This window comes from Anolis carolinensis, chromosome 5 (genome assembly GCF_035594765.1).
Source record: "Anolis carolinensis isolate JA03-04 chromosome 5, rAnoCar3.1.pri, whole genome shotgun sequence".
Taxonomy (NCBI): domain Eukaryota; kingdom Metazoa; phylum Chordata; class Lepidosauria; order Squamata; family Dactyloidae; genus Anolis; species Anolis carolinensis.
The window spans coordinates 44122011-44142721 of NC_085845.1; the positions used below are offsets into that span (position 1 = coordinate 44122011).

The following is a 20711-nucleotide window of genomic DNA, read 5'->3' on the forward strand; positions in this document are numbered from 1 at the left end:
TCTGTTTATATATTATCTCTTTACAATGCAAGTTTGCATCTTGCCGATGTTTCTGTAACTGTCCAATTATGCAATCAGATGTATTTTCATTTGGTTGTGCAAACAGGCCTCAAAGACCTCCTTGCACAAGTATTTCCTTGGTTGTGCAACACTCCAGGATGCTTTCAGAAAGATACAAAGAGCTCTGCATCATTTAGCTTGGGTGTCTCCGTTCCCTCGGCAGTCCAACAGAGTCAAAAGAAATACAGTATTATACTGCAACAGGACTCTTCTTACCATAGTATCATTAGCAATTATGACTCCCAATTTACTCTATTTACTGAACACAGAAAAACACAGATTTATTGAATAAATTTATAAAAGATTGCATAGTTTTACTTACTGGTCGGTCTGAGAATAGAAAAAAGACACAAAATTGTTTCATACACAGGATTAGAACTAAAGCAGATTCACAAACAACCATTTAGAATCACATAAACTATGGATCCATCATTTTTGCTACTTTAATAGCATTCATAAAAATGGGTGAATTTGTGCAGTAATAATTATTATGGGACAGAATCACTTGAGACTATAGTTTAGAAGTAAACTTGAGCCTAAATACTCCCCAACTGCCATACTCATTAGGACATTATTGCTTTGCTCAGTCTCCTCACATTACCTGCTCATTCAAACCCTTCTAAGATGGATTTAAGAGCCTTCCACCATGTCCCTGTTCTCCCAACAAGAATGGAGAAAGGGGAAAAAATCAACAGAAAATACTTAAACCAGAAGAGTTCACTATTCTTTTTCTTCCTTTTTTTGCCATGCCTCAGTGCATAAATGCAGAGAATGACAACCAATTTACACTTTGATGCGCTTGGACACTACAGGACCTGGTCAAAGTGTGCAGTTGGAATTTAACACTGAGGCTATGGGTAACAGTAGTTATGGAGCTAAGAGCTAGGTTTTGTATATTTTAAAACCCACCCTTTTGCGTGCATCTCCATAATATGATCAAATTGGGGGGAGGAGGAGGAGGAGGAGGAGGAGGAGGAGGAGGAGGAGGAGGAGGAGGAGGAGGAGGAAGAAGAAGAAGAAGAAGAAGAAGAAGAAGAAGAAGAAGAAGAAGAAGAAGAAGAAGAAGAAATAATCAAACTGTGCTTCTGTTTGAGTTGGCTGTAAGCCTCATTGCGAGTGTCATGTAGTGGTTTGAGGGCTGTACTGTACTACAACTCTGGAGTTTAGACTTCAAATTACTGCTCAACTATAGAAACTCACAACGTAATCTTAGGCATGTTGTATGCTTTTTTAAAGAAGCAAGTGAACAGGGAATCTTAGTTGGCTTTTCCAAACCAATAATATCCAGCTGTGTCAATGTCAAAAGTATACTTTAGATTTTGTTGCATGTTGGTGGAGCAAAACTCTCTGCCAGAGTATTTTCCCTAGTTTCTGAGTGGTTTGCCTTCTGGGTTCACTGCTTGCTCTATGCAGTTTGGCAAGCAACACCTCTATTCCCAGTCAGTGCTGTAAAGCTGAGGGTATATCGTGATACTTTCCAGCTAAAATTCTGGGACAAAGCAAAGATGATTACCCTCCTGGATCTTCAATGAAGTCCAGCCATGTTATTATATGGATGCGCGTTGGCAAACTAACATTGCACAGAGAGGGAGTGTTTCATTGATCAAGGAGGAACAAAATTACTCCTTGCACAAGAACAGAAAAAAATTAGTAACAGGAGCTTCTGCTAATCTACATCAGAGTTTCTTAAACTTTTTTCCACTTGCGACCCCTTTCCGTCCAAGAAATTTTTACATGACTCCAGGTATATAAGTCTATAAAATCATTATAAAAATCAAACATTCACTGAAAATAAATCAACATTTCCAAGACTTGCTAAACAGGCTTTTTGTATAGTACAGCTGAAGCATTTTCTGCAAAGTCCACTGCACGTTGTTACTAACAGGTACGTGTTAATGGGTGGCATTCAGAACTCTTTTACTGTTGCTAAATTTTTTGTGATCTCGACATTGACTCCATTTGGGGTCAGGAGCCACAGATTAAGAAGCAATGGTCTACATCAGAGGTCCCCAAACTAAGGCCCGGGGGCCGGATGCGGCCCATCGAAGCCATTTATCCGGCCCCCACGGCACAAGGGCAGAAGGGGGTTGGGCTAAATGATCCAAGGGGTCTCTTCTTCTCTTACAACCATTATTATTATTATTATTATTATTATTATTATTATTATTATTATTATTATTATTATATTGTATGACACAGAAAACAAAATAGTCATGCTGGATTTCATATCACAAAATCACAAGTCGAACACTTCCCAAGTGTCTAGGACTGTTATTATTATTATTATTATTATTATTATTATTATTATTATTATTATTATTATTATTATTATTAGCATTGAGGCTGGGTGGCCATCTGTCAGGGATGCTTTGCTTGTGCTTTTGGTGTGCAGAGGCAGAAGGGGGTTGGACTAAGGGTCTCTTCCAACCCTCTTTTTTATTATAAGTATGACACAGCAAACAAGATAGATCTGCTGGATTTCGTTTCACAAAATCACAAGTTGAACACTTCCCAAGTGTCTAGGACTGTGTGATGTATTTTCAGATGATGCATGCAGATCCCAGTAGGGTGTCCTTCTGCAGTTGGCAGATTGTAATTTTGTCAATGTCTATTGTTTCCAAATGCCGGCTGAGATCTTTTGGCACGGCACATTTATTGTTATTGTTATTGTTATTATTATTATTATTATTAACATTGAGGCTGGGTGGCCATCTGTGAGGGATGCTTTGCTTGTGCTTTCAGTGCACAAAGGCAAAAGGGAATTGGACTCAATGGCCCAAAGGGTCTCTTCCAACCCTCTTTATTGTTATTATTATTATTATTATTATTATTATTATTATTGTTATTATTAATTATTATTGCTCAGTGGCCAACTATAGTCCGGCCCACCAACAGTCCGAAGGATCGTGAACTGGCCCCCTGTTTAAAAAGTTTGGGGACCCCTGGTCTACATTGCTAACAGAACTCTGTTAGAAATAAAGTTTTATTAATAATAATAATTCTGCCCTGTAACTCAGCCCCTGGTGGTGGAATGGGTTAAACCCTTGCGCTGGCAGGACTGCATACCAACAGGGATAATCCAGGGAGGGTGAGTGAGCTCCCTCTATCAGCTCCAGCTCCCCATGTGGGGATGAGAGAAGCTTCACAAAAGGATGGTAAAACATCCAGGGGTCCCCTGGGCAACGTCCTTGTAGATGGCCAATTCTCTTACACTGGAGGTGACTTGCAGTTTCTCAAGTTGCTCCTGACACACACACACGCACACACAAAACTATCTCGAGTAACTCCCATGGTTTCTGGACATGATGGGGCTTGTGGTGCCATACACTTGGTGATGCTCGACTGAGCAAGGCTGCCCTAAATCCACTCCATAATGATTACAGCTACAAAGGAGTTCACTGTTAAAGTGAGCAGAGCAAAGATAAAAAGCAAATGCTATCTGAATTTCTTCATCTGAACATGGAGTTTAAAGCACATGGGTGAAACAGAAGACTTCTTTTCCTTTTTTTAGTTTAAGCAAAGCAGCAATATATCCTCCACTCTTTCCACAAGAAAAAACCCACATTGTATTCCAAAAGAATTGATGGTTATTAGGAGTTGCCGCACCCATTTCCCCCCTTTTTTCCCCTCTCTTCTGCCTAACCAGCCTCCTCCAGAAAGGAGGAGGGGGAAAAAGACAGCAGCTCTTTCTTCAGCTTTTAACAGCTTTTGGAGGTCAGAATGCTATTGGTTCAGCTTTGTGTGCGATATGGAGCTGTTCACTTAGCAACAGCAAGCAAAAGAAGCAGACAGCCTGGCCACCTGGTTCAGTGAGCATCTGAGTGGTTTAAAAGATTTGCTTTTTTAGTGCACAGAAGCAACCAGGTTCTGAGAAATATTTCCCCCTCTCGGGGGCATCTATGAAGAATGTGATGTCCAACACCTTGACTTATCATACCTGGAGAAACAAGCCTTGAGGCAGCACTTTTATCATTAGGAGGAGGGAGGTCTTCATTAGAAGATAACAATAGAAAGTAACCAAACTTGGCCGTGGATGTTTTAAACATGGGCTGTAAACCATGATCTTTTGGCCTAAACAGAGGAAATGAGGAAGCACAGATGTATTAATTAGGCTCTCCTGGATACACAGAGAAAAGTAAGAATGAAGCTACAGCTAAGATTACATAAATATTTATTCACTAGCATTTTGTTTCAATGTTCCTTGTCCTAACCAATTTTGCATGTAAAAAGCCCCAACCTCTGCTGAAGCTAAAACAATGTTTCTTGCATTTTGAAAAACATTTCTCAACAACAACAACAACAATTCCTAAGTCTGTGTTTTCTGAATAATTTTGTTTGTCATCACAGGAAGTTAAACCCTGCAATAGAAGAGGAAAAAACAACCTTATCACAAATTGATTTCCTGACATAAATCCAAAATTTCAAAATAGCACCATCATCTCCACTAACATTTGCTATTACAACTGAGTTCTCTCTAAAAAGATTATTATGGATGGTCAAAAAGCCAATAAACCAGTTCTTATGTCGGTTTTGGTGTGGATATGGGTGCATATACACACAAATGTACACACAGCATTTTCACAAGTGCATTTTATATAAACAGAGAGTGAAAAGACAGCAGAGAGGAATTTTCTGATTCAGGGTTGACAAAGTCTCAGTGAACTATCTTCACAAGTTTAGATGTCCAATCTCAACATCAAATTGGACAATTAGTAAGGCTTTCTCATATTTATAGTCTAGTTCAATGGTTCTCAGCCTATGGATCCCCAGATATTTTGGCCTTCAACTCTCAGAAATCTTAACAGCTGGTAAACTGGCTGGGATTTCTAGGAGTTGTAGGCCAAAACACCTGGGGACCCACAAGTTGAGATCCACTGGTCTAATTGATAGAGGAATGACTGATGGAAAAAAGGGGGCTTTGGAGAAGAGATTCAGGGAACAGAAATCTGGTGGATATGATATAAGGAAATAGCAACCCATTCAGCCTCTGAAAAATGAACATATAATAGAGTACTGTGTTCTGTAACCGGTTAGGTTTGTACATATTATATACATTTTCTGATGTAAGTAATGGGTCTTCTTTATTAGGTCTCATTTGGCCACAGCTAAATATGATTTTGCAGGTTTCCACCATTTTCAACATGTCTCTTCATCTGGGAAAGGAATCTGCTTAGCAGTTTGCAACTTGGAAGGCTTTTCTTCCCCTCTAAGTAAAATTCCATGAACAAAAAGCATCTCATTTTGTCCTTTTAACCTTCCTTGTGAAAGAATTGTGGAAATATTTTGTTATATTTTCTTCACATTCTAAAACACAATAGACATATTATGAAGGAAAGGAAATGGCACTTCCTCAGATAAATCATATAAAATTATATATTCGGTAGGAAAAGTAAACGCTGTAATTTTTCTAGAAAGAGATCTAATGTTCATTGAGCAAAGGCCAACATTTTCTTAGGACTGAAGAAGGGCTTCTACTACAGGCATATTATAACTGAAGATTTTCTTCATGGATTAATCAGTCACAACTGGTAGCTCTCATTCCATTGTGTCAGTGAACCCATTTGGGGTTCAGGAGCAATTATTAAGAGACCTATCCAAGGTATTGAGTCTAATTGGGGATAGTGCTACACTTGGAAGCAAAACCTGTGCCCTATGCTTAGTGGACACTGAAAAATAACTCTTAAGTCATACACATATTGATAACTACCATTTCATTTGAGCAACAAGAAGCCTCCATCTCACTGCTCTCAGCTTAGCCTCTGTTTAAAAGCCTCCAAAGAAGGAGTTTCCCCCACACTCTGAGGCAGCGAGTTCCCCTGTTGAACAGCTCTTACTGTCAGGAAGTTATTCCAAATGTTCAGGTGGAAACTCTGTTCCTGCAATTTGAAGCCATTGCTCCGAGTTCCAGTCTCTAGACCAGAAAATACGCCTGTTCCATCTTCTTTGTGACATTCTTTTAAATATTTAATCATGGCAATCATGCCTGCTCTCAACCTTCTCTTCTGCAGGCCAAACATCTCCAGCTCTTTAAGCCCATCCTCATAGGGCATGGTTCCCTATATCAACCTCCTCCAGACATATTCTAGCTTGTCACTAGCTTTCTTGAATTGTGGTGCCCAGAACTGGACACAGTATTCCAGGTGAGGTCAGACCAAAGCAGAATAGAGGGGTATCATGATTTCCCTCAATCTAGACACTATACAGGCAGTTCCCCCCCTCCCCCGTCGAATCCCATCATCCGATTTACAAATTGTTCATAGTAAAGAAAGGTAATGAGGCAACAGCAAATGAGAGAAAGTTATCATGGGGAAAAGGTGTCTGCACTGAAGCTTTCTCGCCAATCCTTGCTTACACAGCAAGCCATTTTTTTTTCAAAATCCAATGATCACAGGGACAGAGAGTGAGATGAAATCTCCTGAACAGGGGCACAGACAGCAAAACAAACTCAACAGGAGTGTTAACCCTTCCCTATTCTATCCAAAGATGTGCGTGCATGTATGTGTGTGTGGAGTTACACTTAAAAATGTACTTGTTCTGACTTACAAGCAAATTCAACTTAAGATCAAACCTATAGAACCTATCTTGTTTGTAACTTGAGGACTGCCTATACTCCTTTTGATGAAGTCCCAAATCCCATTGGGTGTTTTAGCTGTTGCATCATACTGTTGTCTCATGTTCAACTTGTTGTCCACGAAGACTCCAAGAGCTTTTTCACATGGACTGTTGTCAAGCCAGGCATCACCCATTCTGCATCTTTACATTTCATTTTTTTCTACCAACTTTTTTTATTATGTCACTTGAGAACATACTGCAAGCGCTTCTGGTGTGAGAGAATTGGCCATCTGCAGAGACGTTGCCCAGGGGATGCCCGGATGTGATAGCTGGGAGGCTTCTCTCATGTCCCTGCAAGTTAGAGCTGACAAATGGGAGCTCACGTCTCGCGGATTCAAACCGGCAACTTTCAGGTCAGCAACCTAACCTTCAGGTCAGCAGTTCAGGCGTCACAAGGGTTTAACTCACTGCACCACCGCAGCTAAGTGGCACAATGGGTTAAAGTGCCTAAGTGTAGTATCATTTATCCTTGTTGAAATTTATTTTGTTAGTTTTGACCCAACTCTCTAAGGTCATTTTGAATTCTGTTCTTCTCTTCTGGAGTATTAGCTATTCCTTCCAATATAGTGTCATCTGCAAACTTGATAAGTATGCCCTTCTAAGCCTTCATCCAAATCATTAATAAAGATGTTGAACACCACAGAGCTTAAAACAGCACCCTGCGGCACCCCAATATTCACTTCTTTCCAGGGTGAAGTGGAACCATTGGTGAGCACCCTTTTGATTCGGTTCCTTAACCAATAACAAATCCTCCTAACAGTAGCATTATCTAGCCCACATTTTACTAGTTTGTTTGCAAGAAGATCATGGGGGACTTGTCAAACGCCTTGCTGAAATCACAATATGCCACATCCAAAGCATTCCTGCATCTAACAAATTTGTAAGTCTATAAAAATGAAACAAGATGGGTCTGGCACGACTTGTATTTGAAAAATCTGTGTTGACTTTTAGTGATCACAGCATTTTTTCCAAATGATTGCAGACTGCCTCCTTAATGGTCTGCTCCAGATTCATGTGCCGCCTTAAAATTCTATTTGGTTTAAACTTTGGTGAACAACATCCACTTTACTAGATGCATGGACTACAGTCTCATTTAGTAGGTATTACTATACACATGGTCAAGGTGAGGAAAGGATGCAACAACAATCAGGAAGTGATTTTCTTAGCAGTTGCATAAGAGTCAGTAAGGTGAAAAGCCATCCAGTATTGATAAGAAGATTAACACAGAAATAGTGGAAGGTCTTTGTCCAGTCCAAGCAGAGTTAGCCTCAGGGTGAACTCTGTTAGGTGTTGGGACAGGTATGGGAGGGTCAGAGGAAATGGAAATGAAGAAATTAAATAAAAGAAAATGGCCTAAAAACTGATAAGCAAATAAAAGTGGACTGGCAATAAAGACAACAGAGATTAACACATGCAGCAAAATTAGAAATCCTTTGTCTCTATTCAAGTCATAGGAGATAAGAGTTAAACCCATCAGTGGATTCTTGTTTGTTTCTTTGTTTTCATATTAGAGAGGAACTTTCCAACCTTTTTAGCCATTTTCTTTACCTGCTAATTTCTGCTCTATAAAGAAAACCATTTTCCATCTACGCTGGTCCTCCCATTTCTGGCACTCCCACATATTTAATTGACATGGGGAAAAGGTGTCTGCACTGAAGCTTTCTCACCAATTTAATTGACATTCTAACATATTAATTAAATAATTAATATCACACCTTTCTCCCAACATGGGACCCAAAGCGGCTCACAATATGAGTTAAAATAATATACAAGTAAAAAAAATGGATAGCACTAAAGTTAAAAAACAAACAGATAACAGATAACTATTTCTGACACGATTTTTAAAAGATCATTATAATGACAAGAAATACAAGACAGACCAGTTATATGGCTTTCTTCATCAGTCAGTATTCAAAGGCCTGAATAAACAGGAGAGCTTTCCACAGCAGGGAATTCCACAGCCTGGAAGCAGCCACCAAGAATGCTCTTCCCCATGTCCTCTCCAATTGTGTCTGCAATAATGGTAAACCCCAAGGAAGCCCACCTCCTAAAATCTTAAAATTCTAACAATCCTATCGAAAGAGACAGTCTTTCAGATAAGGCTTGACCCAAAATATATAGGTCATAGCCAGTTCTTTGGAATTTTTCCTAAAACAATCAGTTGTCGTTGTTGTTGTTCCCAGTGGCACAGCGGATTAAACCACTGAGCTGCTGAACTTGCTGATCGAAAGGTCGCCAGTTCAAATCTGGGAAGTGGGGTGAGCTCCCACTGTTAGCTTCTGCCAACCTAGCAGTTCGAAAACATGCAAAATGTGAGTAGATCAATAGGTACCGCTCCGGTGGGAAGGTAACGGCACTCCATGCAGTCATATTGGCCACATGACATTGGAGGCATCGACAGACAACAATGGCTCCTCAGGTTAGAAATGGAGATGAGCACCAGTCTCCATAGTCAGACACAACTGAACTTAATGTCAAGAGAAAACATTTACCTTTACTAGCCAGTACTTTGGAATGTTTCCTGAAATAAACAGTTGTTGTTTTTGTTGTTCATGTTTATGATTGCTTATGTTTAGTTATACCCTGCTTTTTCTCTCCACAAAGGAGACTCAAAGCGGCTTACATTAAAAGCATTGCGATAAGACTTGTATGGCAAAAGTTTGTTAATTGAATGGATGTATCAATAAATACAAAAATTAATTAATAAAAAGAGCTTTGGGTGAAAAACATTAAAAACATTTCAATACAATTAATAATTCAAAAATATGCAAATATTAAAAAAGAATTAAACAGCAATTGTATTAATTAAAATTTAGCAGTTAAAATCCATAAAACTGATTTAAAACGTATTCAAAGCTAAAACCACAGCACCCCCTGACTTGATCTTAAAATCTTTCTCCTTAAAAATCTGCCTGAATAACAAGGTTTTAGCCTAGAAACCTTAGAGCCAACAAAGTTCTTTCAATGGGGGAATTATACGTTCCATTTATCCTGCTTGGATCAGTAGTCTGGCTACACTTTTCAAACATCCATTTCCACTAGAGTTCAACCTCAGGCTAATTCTACCCGGACTGGACAAGGACTTTGCTTCACTATGCATGTGTTAATCTGCTTACAAATACTGGATACCTTTTCACCTCTTGGTGACTGCAAATGACCAGTTCAATGACTTCTGTAAAGAAAATCACTTGGTGATACCTTTTGAATTCCCATCAATCCATCCCACAATATGCACATAAATATACATGATTGTAGGGAATGCATTTCTGGACTCACCGGGGAAAGGTGAAACCACAGAAAATAGTGAATCCTTTTGAAATGAACAATTTCCATTGGAAGCAAACCATTATGCTGGAGAATCAAGAAAATGTTGAAAGATAACACCTCTATAGCATTTCTTGGTCTTCCAATATGACTCTATGATCGTCTAGTGGACGCATATTATAGGCTTGTGCTGAAGGACATGGACAATGACTAAAGAGAACATATTTTTGGCATGAGTAAGTGAAATCACGGGGTCATGTTGTATACAAAACCAATGCCCTTCATGTATCTGATGAAGTGAGGTGGTTTGCCCATGAATGTTTACACCCAAGAAACTTTTCTGGTCTTTAAGATGACACAAGACTCACCCACTTCATAGAAAAAAATCAGTAACCACAAGCTCAACACCACAAGCTCAACAAACTGATCAGCTTCGATGTGGTGTCTCTATTTACCAAGGTCCAAGTAGCAGACGCCATTGCATTAATTAACAAGAATTTCCCTGAAGACATCACAGCCTTGTTTCACCATTAGCTCACCAAAAGATACTTTCAGTGGGATAATGAATTCTATGAACAGAAAGATGGAGGAGCCATGGGGAACCTTTTCAGCCCGACCATAGCAAATCTTTACATGGAACACTTTGAGAAACAAGCCCTGGAAACAGCACAAAAAGGCCACTTCAGATATGTGGATGACACCTTCACCATGTGGAGCCATGGAGGAGAAGAACTAAACAAGGTCCTGGACCACCTCAACAGCATCCACCCAAGCATCCAATTCACCATGAAAAAAGAAAATGAAGGAAAGCTGCAATTTCTAGATGTCCTAGTCATCTGAAAACCTAATCAACAATTGGGCCATACAGTTTACAGAAAACCTACACACACTGATAGATACCTACATAAAAACTCTAACCATCACCCAAGTTAAAAAAGAAGCACGATTAAAGCCCTGGCAGACTGTGCAAAAAGGATCTGCAAACCCCACCTCCTCCAAGGTGAATTGAACCACCTAAACTGGGCTCTACAATCTAATGGATACTTCACCACAGACATCAGAAGAGCTGCAAGACCAAGAGTAAAGACGAAGATCCACCCAGAGGAAAAGTGTTCGGACTATACATCAAAGTAACCACTGTCTGCACAGGGAAGTTGATAAAGAAACACAACCTGCAAACTATCTACAGACCCACTGAGAAAATCCAACAAATGCTACATTCAGCAAAGGACAAGAGGAATCCTCTCACCTCTGCAGGAGTCTACCGTATACCATGCACCTGTGGCCAAGTCTACAGAGGGACCACCAAATGCAGCAGCATTGCCCAAACACTAATCAAGGAACATGAAAGGCACTGCAGACTACCTCAACCAGAAAAATCAGCCATAACAGAGCACTTGATGAACCAACCTGGACACAGCATATTATTTGAGAACACAGAAATGCTGGACCACTCAAGCAACTACCATGTTAGACAACACAGAGGAGCCATTGAAATCCATAAGCATGTGGACAATTTCAACAGAAAGGAGGAAACCATGAAAATGAACAAAATCTGGCTACCAGTATTTTTTTTTTAAAAACTCTAAAATCAGGACAGTAAATAAAGAGCAACAATCAGGAATTTCACACATGAAACAATCAGGGCCAGGTAACACATCCCAACAAAGGATTCCCCCAGGCAGGAAGCAGCCAGGGCTTTGAAGCTGCAAAGCCATTCAATGCTAATCAAGGTGGCCAATAGAAACATTCACACCTGCCTCTAACATACAATATTCCTTTCTCCCACCTTGGACATTTCACAGATATATACACCCCACTTGCCTAATCTCCAATAGACCTCACAACCTTTGAGGATGCCTGTCATAGATGTGGGCAAAACATCACGAGAGAATGCTTTTGGAACATGGCCACACAGCCTGGAAAACTCACAGTAATCCAGTGATTCTGGCCATGAAAGACTTTGATAATACAAGACTATTTGTTGCAACAGACAGAAATCCCCTTCCTCACATTATCTGTAGGACTGAACCAACTGAGGGCTGCACACAGAACATGCCAAACTTCATTGTTTCTTAAAATGAGACATCACTAGGCTCACATAAAGAAAGGCAGCAAACAGTGCTGCTGACTTGAAAAGGGAGAGAGAGAGAAAAGGCATATACATTTCATCTTGACTCTCTCCCAACCCTGAAGCTATGTATCTTTGGTTTCCACTTGAACAACAACAAGGCAACAGGTCTAGCAACAGGATGCTGTAAAAAAAAGACAAGTCTCTCCCTTTTAGGGGGCTGTTCTTTACAAATGACAGCTCAGTACATGCCCCTGCAATGTTCGTAATATGACACTCCCATCTGCATGAGCTCAGCCAGCCAGCCAGCCTCCGGCTACATCTTCCTCCGCAGCACAGTTTCACACCCTTCCAAAGAAAAAGAGTTAAGTAGATCCTCCCATCATAAATAATCAGAGTTCTAAGCTACTGACACTGCTTTTAAGTGTACATAGTTCAGCAAATGCAGCTTGTGATAATAAACAGCTGCATTTCCCCCTACCTTTCAACCGGTGTACTTGTTTGACTCCACCATACAAAACACCAGTGTCTTATGCTATCACACATTTTGTAAAGCAAAAACGACGGTGTGACATTGGGGGAGGGTGTGTGTCTCTAGACAAAATTTTAATTCAATTACTGCTTTGCTCAAAACAGGATTTTATTGGTGTCCCTGTGTATCCAAATGTCATCATTCTCTATTTGTTAACTCCCTATCCCTCTATTTACCATTTCTGTTACTTTTTTCTTTGTACCAGGAAAAAAAAAGAGCAGGGAAGGCAGTCTTTGGTCTGAAAACACCAATACTTAAGATTAGTTCAAAATAAGTAGTTTTCTACACTCTTATTTTAAAATGGGATGGCTAATGAATGTTCATTTTATCTGTTGGTATAAAGGTAGGTAAAGGTTTTCCCCTGACATTACGTCTAATCGTGTCCGACTCTGAGGGTTGGTGCTCATCTCCAGTTCTAAGCCGAAAAGCCAGCATTGTCCGTAGACACCTCCAAGGTCATGTGGCCGTTACCTTCCTGTCGGAATGGTACCTATTGATCTACTCACATTTGCATGTTTTCGAACTGCTAGGTTGTCAGGGGCTGAAGCTAACAGTGGGTGCTCATTCACCTCCCCAGATTCGAACCACTGACTTTTCAGTCAGCAGGTTCAGCACCTCAGCAGTTTAACCCCCTGCGCCACCAGGGGCCTCATCTGTTAGCGTAAATATGAGTATTATGTTTGTGGGGGGGGGGGGGGGTCCAAATTATGGTTAAATTTCATAGGGTTTTCTTATTAAAGGAATACTTTGCCAGCTCTTCTCTCTGAATTATAGCCTACAGTACGTGGTATTCATTAGTTATCTCCTGTTCAATTACTAACCAGAGCTGATCCAGTTTAGCTTCAAAGATCAGATGGGATCTGGCACTTTTAGGTTATTAGGCTACCCAGGACTAAAAGACTCTTGTGTGTGTATCTTATGTATCTCTGAGTCGCCTCTATTAATTTCATGGGGTTTTCTTAGGCAAGGAAACCTCAAGAGGTAGTTTTGTCAGTTCCTCCCTCTGCGTACCTAAGGGCAAGAGGAGGTTACAATTTGTAACGGAGTGCTTGGAAAATTACATTTCGGGACTGTAACTCATCCTTCATGCTGACTGAGATGGGTTCTAGGCCTTAACCAAGAAAACTACTTTTTCAAACTTTGTCTTTTGATTCCATACCTTCAATAGAAGTACAATTTTGTTTAATTTATCAAGGTATACCTATATAGATAGATATACATGGACATATACACACAAGGCTCTATATTTATCTTATTTTATTTTAAAATATAAAAGAAAACCTATTTTACAACAATCATTATTTCTATATGTGAAGAAAGGAAAGCGAGGTACCATGCTAATGATATTGGATTAAAGGCTGTGCAAATGGATTGTTCAGCATAATACTCAAGAGGCCTTTTTGGTGTTGGATAAAAGAATAAAGAAAATCATTAGGCTGAAATCCAAAACACACGCATTTGGAAGCATGCGACTTTGGAAACAGTAGGACTTACTGCAGAGTAAAACTTGCATAGGCTTGTGGCATAAGAATCATTATTGCAATATTGAAAGTTGTTAATAAACATTTGGTGAAATAGCTGTTTCCTGTCATACCAATGGTAATGGAACCAAGCTGAGAAATTGTGATTGCAAATGTCAAGGAGTGGGGAAAACAAGAGAATCCAAACACTTCCATCTCTCTTTTTTTTAAAAAAACACAAGCTTCTACAGCATGATCACCTTGGTAATAAAAGTCCGCAAGGTAGATGAAGAATGGCAAAATGCTCCCAGAACTGGCAGGGCAAAATTCAGTCCCATGGACAGCACCAATTTGAAGTTATCAAATCAAATCAGTGCAATTGTGGACTGCCATGCAAAGCTTTATAAATCACTATGAGGAGTTTATAGCTGATCCATCACTAAATAAAGAACACAGAAAAGTCACCTGATCTGCAAAATAGGGTCTTGTGGCTTCAGCTGGATATTATCCTGCATTTGTTTGCACTGAGCTGCAGCTACAAAAACAAAGGAAATCAAATAACAAGGAAGGCAACCTAGCACCTTAGAACTACGAACTAAAATCTTTTGTCTGCCATTTCAAACTAAGGAAGCATCTGCCTCTTACATTTGTACAGGCTTTTGCTTCCTGGTGGTCTCTCTTTTTGTAGACTGTAAAAGCTACAGAATGACATGGTCCTGCGTTCTCACATTCACACTGGTTTTCTTGGCCTTGGCTCTTAGACAGGAATAAGCACTACCTGCTAGACCATCTGTCTCCATTTCGCTTAGCCTCATTTCAGGAATCTGAGACAATGTTCTCCGGAAGATTGTGACAACAAGGTTTGTGAACCCCTCTGAGAGAGTTCTGACAGCATCTGTTGTGTTATTTTCCTCAATAAGCCAAAATATTAGCACACTGCATAAAATTACATTATGGATACAACACAGGTTTACTTGTATATGTGGATCGGCATCACACACACATACAGATAAAGGAATAGGCAAAAATAAAACTGAGAAACTTCATTTTTTGGACTGTACATTTCAGAATCCTTCAGCTAATATGAGCGTTATTCCTGCTTTAACTTTAACCTGTTGTTCTTGAAGGGAAACAGGCCACTACAGATAGCTTTGAATAGCATAGAAACAGACATACAAAAATAAGATCCTGAAGATCATTTAAGTTAGACACCATCTCACACCAAAAATGTTTGGCAAGAATATTCAGCACAACCCTAAAAAAAAACTTTGGGTTGGATCCAGACTGGCTGAAATCTATGGGACTTCAGTTGCCTAGGACAAGCATTCAAGTTGTTCTACTCTAACTGTGGATGCAATCGTTTATCTTAAGGAGTAATGCTGAGTTTAGAATATATTATGTAGTTCAACAAGCTCTAAACTTTTCAGGATAAGATATACAGTAGAGTCTCACTTATCCAACATAAACGGGCCGGCAGAATGTTGGATAAGCGAATATGTTAAGGAGGCATTAAGGAAAAGCCTATTAAACATCAAATTACGTTATGATTTTACAAATTAAGCACCAAAACATCATGCTATACAACAAATTTGACAGAAAAAGTAGTTCAATACGCAGTAATGCTATGTAGTAATTACTGTATTTACGAATTTAGCACCAAAATATCATAATATATTGAAAACATTAACTACAAAAATACGTTGGATAATCCAGAACGTTGGATAAGCAAGTGTTGGATAAGTGAGACTCTACTGTATTAGAAAAATCAAGGTCCAAATGTAATCTATTTTAGCCCCTTGATCTTAACTTAACATCAGGAATGTAGAAGTAAGTCGTTTACATAAATTAGCAAAACGTCCATCTGCATACTTGCTCCATTTGCTATCACTATAGTAGAATCACACAATGAAAGAAACATAGAGTTTGAAGAGATCACAAGGGCCATCCAGTTCAACCGCTTGCCATGCAGGAATATGCAATCAAAGTACTCCCAACAGATGGCCATCCAACTGCTGTTTAAACACTTCCAAAGGCGACACCATCACACTGTGAGTCAATGTTTTCCAATGTTGAACAGCTCTTGTCATCAGGACGTTCTACCTAATGTTTCTTTTCCCACTCTTCATAAAGGCCTTTGGCAGCTGAGTTATAAAAAGAGATGAATTTAGCATCACAGTTCCCATTGAAGAGTCCATGACCAGGCAGGGCATCTTTGGTTGAATATCTTGTCAGCCATGCATCTGTTGCAAACACAATCTTTCTGTCATGTCTAACATACATGGATAGTCTTCAGAGCTCAACTCTGGCCTTGTCAGTAAGGACTGCTCCACTCCCTTCCGTGTTAAGGAATTCCTGGTCCTTGTGACAGAAATGCTATACAAAGAGCATTTCACAACATGGGAGAGAATTGGAGCTTTAGTTAATGGCCAAAGGCTGCATTTTGGACAAGGGTGACTGACTATTTAAAATGGCCAAGAAAGTAAGATACTTAAGGCACTCTTAGAAACATTAGGGTACAGGCAACTACATCAGACAGAGGCTTCAAATAAGACACCACAGTTAATGTCAAGAGCAGCCATTAAATAGTCTCCAGTTTCAGGAAGATTCAATCTTTCATTTTCCCAGCAGCCATTGCTGATAGTCTATTTTTGTCCTGTGTGCCATTTATCTAATTATAATGTGTGGAAAAAGCAATTTTTATGTTAATATGTGATCCAGGAGCTTTGAATCTGCCTGACAAGATATGTACCTGCCAGACCAGACACATACCAAAAAATGTCTTTGCTTGGTCCTCTCTACTTCACCTAAAATCAAGATAAGGCATTGAGACCTGGCAAGCTGTACACAGAATAAGCTTACAGTGTGACGGCTACATAGAATAGCCCAGAAGCCTTACAGCCTGACATTATTTATCCAACCTGACTAGCTAGGAAAACAGAGCTGATCCATGCTGCTGACATAAAGGACACAGCTCTTTATAATAACCCGTGTAAAAGAAAGCACTCCACACGGATGTAGGAGTGAAGGAGGAGAGAGGAATAATCTCATGTGAGCAAAAGCAGGGCCACGATCGAGCTTTCAAGGGTGACGTATGACTCCTGCTCCATGTAACAGACCCCTTCAACAGCATGCATGTGAATCATTAGAGATACCCATCTGAATGTACTAATCACAAAAGGTCAAGAAACAAAAGACAGCATGACTACAAATCCAGTAAGATGGAAACTGGGGTGGGTGATGTGGGGAGAAAATTTGAGCCAAGAGCAAGAGGGCAATAAATGACCCCAAATTAAAAGAAGATTGATGGCACCACAAGAATTCGTAATGTGTTCTAGAGAATTATGGTGAACTCTGTGCCAAATGGAACAATTCAAATCACAGAGAGAAACAGCTGAAGTGTTACTGCCCTACCTACCAAGTCACAAATTTATGGGCAGCCTAAGCATCAGAAAAATCTGAAGTTATTATAAATCAGGCACCCTGAACTGAGTGAAAATTGTGTGCAGCAAATGGCACCATGCCTTGGGTGACACTTGCACAACCTTTGGTTCTCCCGATGTATTGTCTTCAACTCTCAGAAGACATCATCATGTGCCATGCTGACTAGCATTTCTAGGAACTGAAGTCCAAAGCAATTGGCGGACCAAAGCTGAGGAGCAACTGAGCTATAGCAATCCACCTGTGAAGCTCTGTTGACCTAGGATTCCCTTTCATGCCATCACAGCTTCCAAAATATATCACTTTAATGTGCATACCTAATAATATCAACAGTAAAAGGAGCCATGTGCATTCCTACAAGAATTACAAACTAATAAATGAGGTCCAGTAAAATGTGGTTTTGTATGACTTAAGAAACAGAATGACTGATATCTTCACTACAAGCCGACATTGTAACTACATGCTGACATCATAATACTTACAACAGAAGGCTAAAAGCTAAATTTAGGAATGTTTGGATTGTGCAAGGGTTTCTTAGCAAGTTGATCACTGAAGAATCTTATTAAATCAGTTTGTTCAGGAATGAAACGTGAACTGCAAACACAACAGCATCACAATGCAAAGTGGCTGGCAAAGTATCTTCCTTATACAAAGACGTATACCAAGGAATGTTACAATGGTTTCTAAGCCACAATCAAGCTGTTTCCTAGCCCTCAAAACTGAACTTTTTCTCACCCATTGTGGGCACATATTTTGCCCATGTTTGTGGCCTTGTTATTAAGACATGAAACAATGAAAACGAGGATGCATCTAGACTGTGAAATTACTGCAGTTTGACACTACCTTAACTGCCATGGCTCAATGCTATGGGAATCATAGGAGTTGTAGTTTCCTAGACATTGAGCCTTCTCTGACAAACACTGTTGCTATCTCCACAAGCAATGAATCCCATGAGTCCATAAGATTGAGCCATGGTAGTGAAAGTGGTGTCAAAATGCATTAATTCTACACCAAGATGCACCAAGTGGTGGTCATGCTTCCTGGAGGTTGAATATTTTTTTCTCTGACTTTTTATAAACTATTTTTTATTGAATATCATTAGGAATGTGTCAGGAGGGTTCTGAAGACCATACCAAAACTCCCCCATGCCTCCACATAGTCCATGGTCCATGAGCCCCAATTTAGAATGAGAAGCAACTTTTATAACCAAAAGGATATTACCTCTGCCACTGTTGCCATACTACTTGGGTAATGTCATATTCCTGTCAGAGTATATTTTAAAGGTAAGAAAGCACTGCCTTTTTTTAAAAAAAATGACATAATTTATAACTGAAATTAACGGTGTTCATTTTTGTAATGCAGAGTTAGACATTTTGTTCCTGCCATCACATACGGAGCAACAAGAGAATAGTGTGATTCATTTAAGGGAGTAACAGGCCTTTGCAGACTGAGAATATTATGGCCCTAACATTTATTTTTCTGACATACAGCCTTATGTGTGCTTAAAACATCTCCTTTTGAAGTGCAAATGAATGGGCACCATGACATGATATGAAAAATAGTGTTGTCTATGGTTTGTGTGTTGCACTGGTACTTCTGGAGACCAGGGATCAAATCTTTGTTCTATCAAAGAAACCCACTAAAGTTGCACAGTCTCTCAGAAATGAACCACATTGCATTATAGCAGTTTGACACCACTTTAACATCTATGGGTCCATGGGATTTATGGTTTGTTGTGGAGCTAGAGCACCTCAAAATAGCTGACTAAATTTCTCACAAAACAACAAATCCCAGAATTACACAGCATTGAGCCATGGCAGTGAGTATAGAGTCAAACTGTTATAATTATGCAGGGTGAACATAGTCCCAGTCTTAAAGGTGGGCAATGGCAACCACTGCTGAACAAATCTTGTCCAAAAACGTCATTATAGGTTTCCCATAGGATTGCCATTAGTCTGACACAGCTTGAAGGCACACAGCAACAAATAATGTCAGACAAAGTCACAAAATATCTCTCGCATGCAGCACTGAGAGTTTAATTCAATGCCAGTCTTACCTAGAATAGACATAATGAAATGCAAAAGATTTCAAACTAACTTAAGTGCCATTGATTACAGTGGTTCTACTCTAAGTAAAAGGATTTAGGCCATACATTTTGCCACCATAAAACGTGGAACTGCACACAGCAAGATGTTAGACTCTGGATGCTTGCATCTACAGACAGATTGATACTTAAGCATTTAGAAGTACTTTGCCATTCACAATTCTACACAAATCTAACTACATATGGATTCATTTATAAAGAGGGCTTATCTGTTTATATAGGTTTTTCATTGTAAACAGTCTTTTGCCAAGCGAGAGATGAATACCACAGAGAGAAACTGTGAACTCCTCTTGCTGTGAAGATAGTGAACTTTGAGCCCTCCAGTGCAGGAGATGCCTTTTATTTGAATTACTATTGTAGCTCTGCCTTATCTAGCCACTCTCCGGTCTCAATCATATTTGTGGAGTTTTGTTTGGCTGCCATCAGATCCATACAAAGCTCCAAGAAGGGAGCTCACACTTCCAACAGATTCTTTAACCTTTCACACAGTTTGCTTTGCAACCAAGTGACAAGCTACAGAACACAAAACTGAAGCTAAAAGTTCAACAAAAAAACTTGGCACAAGCAAACATTTTGCACTATTTACTTACTTAAAACATTTATATGTCACAACAACAACAAATGCAACCACAGATAGAGCAACTTAAAATGGACCTTGAAATAATCCGCTAAACAGTAATCATAAAAAACTACCGGTATTTGAAATTTCAATTAGTTACAAATTGACTTACAAATAAACTATGTTTCACCAAGAAATAACATTAAAATTGAGTTCTCAAAAGGGAACTGCAGAGTAATGGAATGCAGTTGCCGAAACAGGACTCATCTTTGTCCCAAATGAGGATATTTTGGAAAGACTCAAGACATAGATGAGATGAACCAAAATGATCTCATTTTGTGGGCAAACATGCACAGGAGAAGGCAATCCTTCCGATATCCTGGCCCAAAACCATATTGATCTTTAAACGTATATCCCTAGCACACTGAGTGCCCATTTTGAGCAAATCCCTTCCTGTTCTGTTGGTCTATCTAAAGGAAACACAGAATGTGGTTTGGGAAGTTGTAAACACATCTTGTCAAAAACACAGAGCAGGGAGAAAGTTCTCCCGGACCTCAATGTTTGCTTATTTTAATGAATCTTGTGCAAAAAAGGTTCTTCGTAGAGCTGAC

General features: G+C 39.6%; 1 protein-coding gene and 1 long non-coding RNA gene across 3 annotated transcripts in view; both read right to left on the bottom strand.

The window, feature by feature from the left end:
• Window positions 1–20711, bottom strand: part of maml3 (mastermind like transcriptional coactivator 3) — a 327808-nt gene that overhangs the window by 238549 nt on the left and 68548 nt on the right. The window lies entirely within an intron of this gene.
• The window catches only part of LOC134299129 (uncharacterized), a 119107-nt gene that overhangs the window by 63800 nt on the left and 34596 nt on the right, over window positions 1–20711 (bottom strand). The window contains exon 1 of the long non-coding RNA XR_010006273.1: window positions 1–20711. This exon is cut by the window's right edge and continues 34596 nt beyond it. This is a non-coding gene — a long non-coding RNA (uncharacterized LOC134299129).